Genomic DNA, 13,018 nt, shown 5'->3' with positions numbered 1-13,018 from the left:
TGGCAATGAATGTTTGTGGCTTACCCTCCTTGTGAAGGGTGTCAATGATTGTCTTCTGGACAACTGTCAGGTCAGCAGTCTTCCCCATGTTTGTGCAGCCTAGTGAACCAAACTGATAGACCATTTTGAAGGCTCAGGAAACCTTTGCTGGTGTTTTGAGTTGATTAGCTGAATGGCATGTCACCATATTCTAATTTGTTGAGATAGTGAATTGGTGGGTTTTTGTTAAATGTGAGCCAAAATCATCACAATTAAAAGAACCAAAGACTTAAACTACTTCAGTCTGTGTGCATTGAATTTATTTAATACACGAGTTTCACAATTTGAGTTGAATTACTGAAATAAATGAAATTTTCCACGACATTCTAATTTATTGAGATGCACCTGTATATCCCATTTGTACTTTTTCCGACATTTTTCCATCAAAAGTTAACAAAACACTCAAACTTTCCTGTCGTTGTCCATCTTTATTCTTATACAGTCTCTTTACGTTAACTATTTTACCTCCCTTAATGTTTTCTTGGATTTCATCAGAGGTTATATATGTTGGAATTCCATATATTACTCCCTTTTCATATGTATTTACTCCAATTTCTTTAGCAGTGATCTTTTCTCCTTTCATTTCTTTCATATTAAGTCATTTGTTTTTTTGTCCAACATCCTTCACTATTATCAAAACTCTCCCTTGTCCCAAGCATTTAGCTAAGACAACTGCCCCAACTGTTTTGTCTATCGCTTTGGATAATCCTATGGGATGCAAATGTTTCCCTGAAATCTTTTCAAATGTCATCATAACTTTAAATCCATCATCTTCATGATTCTGACCTTGATCTTCTCTAGAAATTTGCTGATGTGTTTTGGGCTTTTCTTTAAATGTATCTTGAATACCTAAAATCCTTACGTTACCATCTTCCTGCTCCTTATTAATTTTCTTGCATTTTTTATTTTTCTTTCTTGGTGATACCTCCGTAAATACTATGCTATCCTCCATTAACAATTCCTCTGAGTCTTCATCCATTACTGCACAACAGCAACATTTAGTTTCTGCTCTGACACGACCGCTCCTTGCACAAAATCTCAAACTTCCACGTGGACGCCGCGCCTCAACCTACTTCTTTCATTCATACTTGCCCAGCGTGTTAAGTAAGATCGCTTCTGTGGGAACTGATACTGATACAGCTTCGCTGAGGGCATCGTTGGTCGCATTTCTCATTCATTCTTATGGAATCCGTAAACGGCGACTGAGTGTCGCACAACTCTGACTGAAATTCAATGACGTCAAGGCTGTAATGTAATTGGTTATTACGGCACACGTGATCCAAGTTAGCCGTTACGCTTTCTCCAGTAGTAAGTAATACAGACCCTCTCATCTATAGTAAGATAATCTCTGTCTAAACCACGGAAAAAACGTGTGGAAGCTGCTAAATCATAACTAAAGTTAATTGGTGGTAAAGATCTGTATGAGTTGGCTCCATTGTCATGGACTGACGAACCGACAATTCTTCCTTCTATTTCTTATCCCGACAGCGCGTTTCCATTACCCTTCAAACTGCGCAAATTAAAATTGAAAATTGAAAATGCGCCCAATGGAAACGTAAATTTTGCAAAACTCCCATATATCTAAATTAGTACTCTTGCATGAGGTGATTTTTCAGGCTTTTCGAGAAAGGAATATTTTGCAAAACTGCAATGGAAACAGTTTTGTCGCATTTACAGGTCACTTGGCGTATGTAAATTTCACATGATCATTCTTTAATGTATTACAACCTCCAAGAAACACCTCATACATGGCCGTTTTCACTTGGATAACCCCTTATTTACACTGCACACATCTACAGCGCATTACGGCTCCAACACGGCCACTGGAGCTGATCGCGTCCACTTTAGTCAATGCTTGTGTTTATAGCAGCCGGTCCGTGGCACGTTTCAAGGATCCCAGAAGCGGCTCTCTGCGCTGTTTCGCTAAAGATACACATCTACGTCTCCTTCGATTCAAAAAATGATTATAAAGTTTTTCATCTTTAGCGTCTCTGGCCTCTTTTAAAATGACCTGTTTACAGACTAAAGCATGGCGTATTTTTATTTATCACTGTCCCAGTAGCTCCCCAAAATAACGAAGTACAAAGACGGGAAAAATTTAATATATTTTTTGTACTTATTTTTCTGTTATTGCCGGGAGCTACTGGGACAGTGATAAAGATGGTCGGGTTGGCGACCACTGGTCTATATTAATGTTCTGTGGTTTTTGAAACAAGCAGTCTGCAAAAGTTTGGATATATGTGTATAAAATTCTATGTTCTGCAAAGTATATAAGACAAGAATGTATTACTAATTTTAAACGACAAGAGGAATAAAGCCTCATTTAAATAGATCCTTCTCAATATCACAAACTGACACAGCTTAGCATTCTGGAAATATTTTATTTGAAGCTGAAGCTACACAGGACAGAGTAACCAACACCATGATACAATTACTTGAGTTTTCAAATGAGCAAAAAAGGTTAATGACTATTCAGAATTACATTTATAATCTTTCAAACTCATAAATGCCAATTCCCAAAAGACTACTAAAAAATCAGAAAAGATGAAAAGACAACATTGTCTTGTATAAAGCATTAGTGCAGTTGTCCGACATCATTATTAAATGCATTGTGAGAAGTTTAATGTTTACAGCTTGTAGGTTAAGAGAAACTAACAGCTGTTATCTAACTCTGCAAATCAATTCAGTGTGAGCGCTTTCTATTCAATGGAGCCATGACGTTTCATCTGTTTTGGTTATTTGATTGGTTTAACAGTGCTGTTTGACAACAATGTTGGTGAATCCATGCACCTGAGTGAGCTGAGGACAATCAAATGATGCCAGAAGTTTCTGTGGGCCGTGACACTTGGGAATAAACTTCTCCGTCAGGCACACTGTAGCATGCCCTGCAATGTCACTGTGAAAGAAAGAAAGATTATTTTATACTACTATATACATTTTAAATTAGTTTTATTATTTTTTTTAGATTAAATAATCACACAAACTGTTTAGCAACAGATATTGAGTTTACCATTATGTTCAGCCATTAAATCATAATTAATATAATTGATTGAAAATTAAATAGAATAATGCAAAAATAATTCATTATTTTATTGAGCAATTAAAATAATTTTACCCATAGTTGACAACTCTGGCATGCTGCAGTCCAAGTCCCACAAAGCGGAATGCAGTGTTTTTCAGTACACAAGGCAGTGGATTCTGGAAAGTGATTTTGACTGGCACTTCTTGTCCCAAGACAGCATCACATACAGGCTGAGAATAACCACATATAAGACACAATTTAGCACTTCACGATTTCAACCAATCAAAGGATTAAGCAGTTGAACTGTAACTTTAAACTCACAGCGATAACCAGATCTGGTGTGCGCAGTCTGAAGCTGTACTGGGTGGCCAGAACCTGCTTAGTCTGAGCCACGTGTCCAAAGAGGTTGAGCATCAGTGAGGTGTGATCCACCAGGTGTTCCTTATACTCGTCACAACTCAGGGTCCATTCCAGAGGTTTGCCTATTGTGGGGAAAATGACAAACACTGAATGAATACTTATGCTTTCATGACTAGTCTCTTTACCCATAAGCTGCATTATGCCAACTGTGTGGTCTCATCCATTGCAACTCTTACAAAAATGTATGATTTCTCACATTCAGAGGGCTTGAGCTCGATGCATGTCTGGTCTCTCTTCAGGAAGGTCTTTCTGACTCCGGTGTAGTACATGGCTGCAGCCTGGCTGTAGAGGGTGACGCTACGAGGTGAGCTGCATTTGTTTTTTAGATTGATGTAAAGCACGGCATCCTTGCCCACACATGGTCCGTCCTCTTTCAGGCTGACTTCACAGACAACATCCTCAGCACAGGGCAGTGGGTATGTGCATCTTCTCAACCCATGACGAAGGGCTGTTTCCAAAGCAGTGCTCTTCTCAGAAGAACCTAATCAATGGAAGAAAGAGTAAAATTTACATGGAGATGAATCACAGGAGAGACACCAAACTTCATTATTTCTATAAGCACCATGGTTCAAACAAAGTGTTGAGGGCTGGACCAGATGTTTTAAGAGAAATGCATGTGGTTTTTACCAAGTGGGTGTTTGTAGAGATTTGTGATGTCTACACGTTGATCTGAGCCAACAGCTTTGGTACTGATGCAGTGACCTACTACATCCTTCTCAGTATGAACAACACCAAAGGTCCCATCACATCTCCGCTGCCAGTAAACCTTATCATTGTTCACCTAGAGACAAAAAAGGAATCATAAGTCGTGTCATTATAATCGCTGTATGACACAATGGTAAATTATAGGAAATAACGCACTTCAGCGAAAAGGAAGGGCACATCATGCTTCAGGAAGGTCTGTCCACTGCGGATTGCAGCAACAGAGGTGGGGCCGCAGCGGAAGAAGCCCTGGCTGGTCAGTTGAGGAGTGGAATCAACCACCTGCCAACCTCCGAAACCAGATGGCAGGTCTGACCGAGTCATCCAGGCCTCATTCCACACATGGTAGTTCCTACATGGAAGAGAAGAAGAAAGAACTAGAAACACTTCAGGGACATTTAGATTAATCTTGATGACATCTGGATTGTTAATAATGCTTACCAGATTGAATCACGGTTCATGTGATCGATCAGCTGAAATTTCTCATCCAAATAGACATCAGTGGTCAAACAAACATCAGTGTCATGAGCAGAACAGAAGTTTGAAACTGGACGAGCAGGAATGCCCAAACACCTCAACACTACAAGAAAGTGAAGGAGAATATAAGTGCATTTCATCTATAATCACTTTCTCAAAACTTGTTCTCCTCGTCCATTCTGCAGAAACTCTTACCATTTTAAAGGCTTTCCAACATGAAATCAGGGTGTTGATAAGAAGGAAATGAAGACTCACCATGTCAGACACCACTCTGGAAATGTCAATGGGGCTTCCCCACCCTGAGCAAGGTGTACAGCTCTTCTCCAACACATACATACATGCAGACAAGATTCCCTTCTCAAACTAAGAATCACAGATCAGAGAGGAAGAAAATTAGAGATTGTGAAACAACCTTCATGCTATCTTGTGCACTTGTTCTGTGGAATTATATCTCGGATATGGGAAGGTTAGGAAAAAACAGAAACCATAGCGGTACTTTTGTCTCTGACATATCATAAACGTATATAGATACAGTTGAACTTTCGTAATATATTAATTAAATTTTGGCTCTTACTTGACCAAAGTTCCATGTTTGAGCAAGGTGTACAGCTCTTCTACAACACATACATACATGCAGGCAAGATTCCCTTCTCAAACTAAGAATCAGACAGAGGAGTGAGAAAGTTGGAAATGTAAAAAATTTGTCATGCTATCTTGTGCATGGAAATGTTATACAGTAGATATTGTTCTGTAGAATTTTATTTCAGATGCTTCAAGAAAAATGAAATGTGAAAAGATTTCCAGCAGCAACCCCAATAGTTTCCAACACTTTAAATGCACACCCTTATTACTTATAGGATTACTTACACACTAGAAAAAGTTTAGTTGTTTCTGCCATTTTCCTGTGACGCACAACTACTCCCACTGAAATCGGTGGATTACCAACATCTCTCTGATATACTGTTAACTCATGTGTAGGCACTTTTGTAATATATGAGTGAAAGTTTGGCTCTTACTTGACCAGAGTTCCATGTTTTGCAGGCAATCTGCTGCTTAGTTCCATAGTAGATTCTGCCCATGTCATTCAGCACATACTCAGCTCTCTCCGCCTCATCACTCAGGTACACACAGTCATCTGATAAAGAAAACATTGGGCTTTAAATGGAAAAGCTTCATGGAGTTTTAATAGTGCTTTCTTTCCTCATTCTATTACATTTTCATATTTAGGTTTCAGTTGTTATTTTAAAGTATAATGAAACACGTACCTTTACACCAGGGGTTGAACAGCATGTAAATGTCATTTTCAGGAACATAAGGTAAAGTGAATCTGCCTCCTGGACAGTGTGTCATGACACTAAGCTGGTATCGTCCAACGCAAGCAGTCGGCACAGAGTGCACACACAGTTTGATTCGGTTTTGGCCTTGTTCCACAATTTTTGCCCCCCAGCAGCCTTTCTTGAATTCTTCCACTATTGGAACGATCACATAAGTGCCGTCCCGGATGGATGGGATGTGACCTGTAAAACACAGAGAAGAACAAGAGATTCCAGTGATGGTAGAAATGCTGGTTCAGCTCCTCACATGTTCCTCCTCTGCATATGTAGATATAGTATATCCTCTATTGTCATGGGTCATATCGAAACTAACCTAGTTTGAGCTCCAGGTGAAGCTTGTCACAACTGGGATTGAAAGGACGGCACAGATCAACCCACATGTTGAAACACTGTCCTCTGCGGACGATGAGATGATCATCAAGGAAACAATGTGTGTTATGCTCCTGACGATTCTGTCCGGTCCTGCATTTGAGAAGGTCTACTTTACACACCCGGAGAACAGCATCTGAGAAAACATAAAAGCAGAGAACAGGTAATTAGTTATCAAACAAATCATTAATTGAGTTATAACGAGTAGGAATAACACATTTCCCATTTCAAGACAAAGATAAAGAAAACACAAAGACTCTTACCATCGACTCCACAGACTCGCTTGCTTGTACAGTCATCCACAAATTCCTTGATGACGACTTCCTTTTTCTCATAATCATGACATGGAGTGACAAAGTCGCAAGGATTAGCGTATGGAGTAGTGCATGGGTTAACACATGGGTTAACGCATGGGTTAACACAAGGGTTGACATATGGGTAAGCATAAGGGATATTGCAAGGGTTTACCCAAGGGTTTACATAAGGTTTAGAGCAAGGGTTGGTACAGGGGTTAACATTAAGTTTGACACAAGAGCTTGTGCATGGGTTAACGCAAGGGTTGGTGTGAACCGGTGTGTAGCATGCTGCTTTCCTGCAGTCGTCCTCCTGCAGTTTAATGGCTGGGAAACGGCCAACGGTGCAGAGGTTTTTGTATGGGTTGTATGCAAAAGGCATGCTGGGCAAAAAAGAAAGAAATGAGAAACATGAGTGTGATCTGTAATTGGTCAGTAGATGGTTAATAATTCATAAATAAGGTCTCTTTGTTCTTAGAAATCAGATCTCCAGTTTCTTTTTAAGCTGCAATTACTGGACAGCAAAAACATATCCTAACATGAGAACATTAGGCTGTTCCCAAAATGATCAGGCCAAAATTTTTAACTATATAAACTATACAATCATACCAGAAAAGGAAAGACTTCAGAAATAATAATCTGATATTGTTGGGTTTTTAACTAACTTTTGATCCACAAAACAGCCTATAAATTCTAGATGTAAGCTTTCTAATAGAAATTAATAATAAGTTTCAAACAATGTCTGAGATGATTACTTACATGGATTTTGTCCTTGTCTATTCAAGAGAAACTGAACCGAAAACTCGACGTGCTGCAGCAAGTGAACAGTAAGTCCTGCTTTAACCAACTTGTCGCTCGTACTGTTGTTTGTCTCTACAGCAGACGGGATATTTATACTACATCTCCATCTCCACCCCATCCACAGCTCATAGCTGAAGAGTGTGAATAATTGTCCTCTTAAGAAAGGGATTAAAGGATTTTGAGTCATATTAATTTTAATGGTCTCTTTTAGAAAATTAATGGGACAAATTAACATCTTAGTTTAATTGTTCTGAACTTTAAAGTCATTTTTTCAGACTAACATCTATACCAGAGAATAGAACCCATTAAAATCAGTGTGATACTGTCTATGCTGGATACACCAAGATATTGACAACAGTAATAAAACTAGTGTGTGTATATATATATATATATATATATATATATATATACACACACTTATTTTTATTTATTTATTTATTCTTAATGTGTATGTCGAATTATACTTATTGCAGTATATATTAATATTCTCCCAGAGATCGAGACATCAGAAACATTCTATAAGCAAAGTATGTCTATATATTTCTTAATGACCCTGTTTGTTAATCTTGTTATATTAAGAGAGTTGTGAGGAGCACAATGATTTATGCATTTTATGCAATGCAACAAAGAGATTCGATAAGAGATTTTAAGGCAAAATTAGCTCCGATACATACAGTAATAGTGCATAATTATACAAAATTAAACTGCAGTATTGTTAAGAGTCCATTATTCTTACAATTATTTATCATGATTGTCAGAACAAGGACGACTCTTTGATATATGACTTTTAGTCAGTTATTAAATAGAATGACTCATAAAGTTGGAAAGCAGAGAAAATTTGAGTATGAAAATTCTCATGCAAGAGAATTGATGAAAAAATTACCGGTTTAATTTTCATGTTTTATTCTTTAATTACTTTTTTCCTTTTCCCTAACAGCGGCCCCTGCAGTGATGAAGGAAGAGATGTCTCTGGAAGTAAGGAATATGATTTTGTAACTTCAAATCAGTATGTACCTTTGGATTTATCAACTATATTATAAAATGCATTGTCAAGTATGTCATGAATTTTTTTTTCTGAGACAATATAATTGTTCACCATCCCCGACCTGAACCGTATCCTCCACCCAGAAGGCGTATGAGAAAATAAGGATAAATAGCCTTTAATATGACTAATTAAATCAAAATGACTCAAATACATCCATAACTCAACAGTTCGGCAAATTATTAAAAGAATAATGACTCTACAAAGGCTTTAGCAAATTGATATGACTATAGCATGTCTAGTAATTCTGGCCAAACTTGACAGAAAACAATGAAAAGGACAATATTCATTCATTCAGTATTCATTCCATCCGACCGTCCATCCATCCATCCTTTAATCCAATTCGAAATCAATCCATGTCAAAATGGCTTTACTTAAAATATATTTGGGTGAAATAATTTTAGTTCATTTTTTCCTGACAATTAACTTGGCAAGTCAAACTTCAAGAGAAAATTAAGAAAAGTCAAGCGATTCAAGTTCATGTGCCATTTTGCATGGGAATAAATGTCAGACTCGGTGTGGTCAGCCTTGAAATGTCACTGAAAAACAGCGAGAAAGATTGAGAACTAATTATAACCACTACAATTACATTGTAACACATAGTTCATCTCCCATTCCATTGTGTTTATCAAACCATAATAATTTAGTTCAATCAGTGAAATCAATGTAAAATGGGGTGGTGTGGCACAGTCGATGAAGATGTTGGGTGGAAAAACTCTCAAGAAGTGCTCAATGAGCTTTCAGCACTGCGGCTGTCTACTGTAAGGCATTTTATAATCTCCAAAATAATCTCTATTATGTATTACAGACAATTATTATAATGCTCTAGTCAGTCTTTCCCATAATTAATCTGACATGCTGCAGACCAAGTCCATCAATACAGAAAAATCCAAGACAGCAGGAACCACACAGGACAGTGTTGATGGTCACTGGATTTGTCTTGGAAAAGAAAAACATGCATTTGGAAAGGTTGGGGCATTTTCTTCTCTCTTTTCTGCTTAGCTACATTACAGAAACTAGAAGACTTTTCATGTTATGATCTGGTGTCATTCTGAAACACTTCTCAGAGACTCAAATCTCTTAATTGTTGTGTGGAATTAAGTACTTAAGTACAAGTTTCCATCTTTCACTTTCAGGCTTCATTAGTGCAGTGTACATAATTACTTCTGACTGCCAAATCTGTTATTTATTTTCAGTGTTTATCTGCTGTGTTTGGTGAATGTATTTTTTTTAAACCTCCTCTCTGCCATAAATTCTACTAGAGTATTAGGAAGGGTTGTGTTGCTATGGATGCTTCTCTGTGGTCAACTTTACATTGACTGAATGTTAGGCAAGCATGATATGTCACAACCATATTGGTTATCGTGTGAAATTGGTGGTTTTTTTATTTTTTTATTTACTACAATAGTTTTTATGAATATTTATTGGCAGACAGTTTAATTCTTTCAAGAACATAATGTCTTTAAGAGCTCTCTTTAAATAGCTGCATGCATGTACAGACAGACATAAAAGCGTTCATTATATTATTAATATTCATTATATTATTCAAGTTCATTATATTTCACATCCTTTACAAATGTCATTTTGAAACATGAAATTTTTGTTCATTTATCTATTTACTGTATGCATTCATTTTCACATTGTGTCTTGCATCATACCTTAAAATTGAATGCATTTAGTATGTGGGAAAAGTTTTTTTGTGTTTATCTCAAGGCTACACATTCCTAGCTTTAGTATGCGTTACCTAACTATTTATCAATTCTTATGATGTTTATAGAGTCTGATCTCTACTCTCTAACCAGAGTCACTTGATTTGTCCTTCAAAGTTGATATATTTGGTAGGTGCTAACACAAAACAGTATTGTTACATAATATTTATAATCAACATTTTAAACCCACCTGGAAGTCTGGCTTCCCTATATGATGATTGGGCGAGCTCTCAAGTGGGTGGGACTTTAACAAATGACAAATAATGGATGGCAGTACACATGATTGACATCGACTGAAATTTAAAAACACTACTCACAGATAGACACAAATGGTAGTCTTTCGCAACTTGCAAAGCAGACCACTCATGTAGTTTGATCTCCATATTTTTTTCTGTCATTGTCATTAATAAATATTGTAAAAATAATAAGTAATTTAAACTCAGATTAGTGGTAGTTTGAGGAGCAGCATTTAGTAGCAACATTGTAGTGTGTGGTTTTTGGTTGAACAATCTTCATACAACTCCAGTGCAACAGTACGAACCAGAGAGCAAACTGTACATGATTTAAATACAGTACCAGTCACCGACTTTTAACCAATATAAATAAATTAGGTGAGTAGGTGTCACCTTTAGTACTCTAGGGCAAATACATACAAGTACATTACTTAATCTTAATCATCTATCATTATGTGTACATTCTTCCATTACTAATAATCAGCATCAAGTTTATGCCAAAAAACTACTATGATATTACACTGATGTAGCCAGTAGCCATTTGGATCATATTATACAAAACAACACCAGTGACAAAACAGTGTCCTGCTTTACCTGTACTCATTTTGTGTGTGACAATACTGCATAAATACCTGCTTTTACATTTTTAAATGACAGCTCTGTCAAGTCAAGTCACCTTTATTTATATAGCACTTTTAACAATACAGATTTTGTCAAAGCAACTGTACAGCATTAATTAGGAAAATAGTGTCATTGATGCAAAATTAAAATGGTAAACTCGATTTTCAGTTAAGAAATTATTTTCAGTTAAGAAATAATACTATAGCAACATAGTATTATTGCTCTGCACCAGAGCAATAATATAAAAAAATGTTCCTTTATTTTAGGTTATTTTCAATAAAGACTGTGGTGTGTTGGTGGGTAACTGGTCAAACTGCTATGGTGATGGAACTGCTCCTACATCGTGGTGCAGCAGCAGTGCCATCCTGAAACAGTACTACAAATGTGGAGGGATACCTGTCAAATATGGACAGAGCTTGGCCTTTGCTGGAGTCACCAACACACGTAAGAGTTTCTGCAGAATGGACAAGAAGAACATTTTTTCAAGAAAATTATTGTAGATGTAATGCAATTATATTCTTCTTAATTATTTTCAGTTAAGAAATAATACTATAGCAACATAGTATTATTGCTCTGCACCAGAGCAATAATATAAAAAAATGTTCCTTTATTTTAGGTTATTTTCAATAAAGACTGTGGTGTGTTGGTGGGTAACTGGTCAAACTGCTATGGTGATGGAACTGCTCCTACATCGTGGTGCAGCAGCAGTGCCATCCTGAAACAATACCACAAATGTGGAGGAATACCGGTCAAATATGGACAGAGCTCGGCCTTTGCTGGAGTCACCAACACACGTAAGACTTCCTGCAGACTGGACAGGGAGAAAAAGTTTTGAGAAAGTGATTATAGATGTCATGCACTTATTTCTCCTCTCTTTCTCGTAGTGTTGAGGTGTTTGGGAATTCCTGCTCGTCCAGTTTCAAACTTCTGTTCTGCTCATGACACTGATGTTTGTTTGACAACTGATGTCTATTTGGCTGAGAAATTTCAGCTGACTGATCACATGAACTGTAATTCAATCTGGTTTAAATACTATTCATTGCAAACATTACATTTTACACTGTTGGAATAAATCACTCAAACCTTTGCATGTTAGCATTTCAAATTCCCACCAGCAAATGAAATGTATAGACAACTTAACCAACTATAGAGTCTCTGAAGTTGATCATTTTTGCTATCACTCTCCTACTTTTCCTATCATACTTTGTTTTTCTTTCATCATTTCTTAGTTCTTCTTCAGGACTTCTTCCGCTGCGGCCCCACCGCTGTTGCTGCTGTCCGCAGTGGACAGACCTTCCTGAAGCATGATGTTCCATTTGTTTTTTGCTGAAGTGAGTCAGTCCCTTAATATTCCATCATGAACATTTTGATGTTTCTCTCTCATGTAAACACAAGTGCTATATTAGTTATATATATATATATATATAGATATAGATATATATATATATATATATAGATATAGATATATATATATATAGATATAGATATAGATATATATATATATAGATATATATAGATAGATAGGTGAACAATGATAGTCTACTGGCAGCAGAGATGTGATGGGAATTTTGGTGTTGTCCACGTTGAGAAAAATGCAGTTGGTCACTGCATCCGCACCAAAGTTGTCGGCTCAGACAAACACTTTGATATCACACACCTCGGCAAACATTCATGAGGTGAAAACGAGGGTCTGGGACTGAAGCATGCCAGAATTGTTAGCTGTGGGTAAGATTAATTTAACCTGATCTCAGAGGAAAATTTAGCTATTTGTATTTCTACATGTAATAATTTGTTTGTTGCTGCCGCGTGTTTTGAGTTGAAGCTCCGTCAAGTTAATTCTTTACCGTCTATTTTTCAATCTTAAAATCAATTTTATACACCATAATTTTCGTTCCTATAACGTGTGAATATATCCCCCATTGTATTCTACAACAAAAACAATTGGAGCACCTTGTT

General features: G+C 36.9%; 1 pseudogene; it reads right to left on the bottom strand.

Moving 5' to 3' along the window:
• Positions 1–2,623: 2,623 nt before the first annotated feature.
• On the bottom strand, positions 2,624–7,038 carry LOC107697819 (protein-glutamine gamma-glutamyltransferase K-like; annotated as a pseudogene).
• Between the last annotated feature and the right edge of the window lie 5,980 nt (positions 7,039–13,018).

This window comes from Sinocyclocheilus anshuiensis, unplaced genomic scaffold (assembly GCF_001515605.1).
Source record: "Sinocyclocheilus anshuiensis isolate Anshui unplaced genomic scaffold, SAMN03320099.WGS_v1.1 scaffold78, whole genome shotgun sequence".
NCBI classification, from domain to species: Eukaryota; Metazoa; Chordata; class Actinopteri; order Cypriniformes; family Cyprinidae; genus Sinocyclocheilus; species Sinocyclocheilus anshuiensis.
Note: the sequence above shows the minus strand (reverse complement) of the source record. Positions and strands in the feature narration are given on the sequence as shown.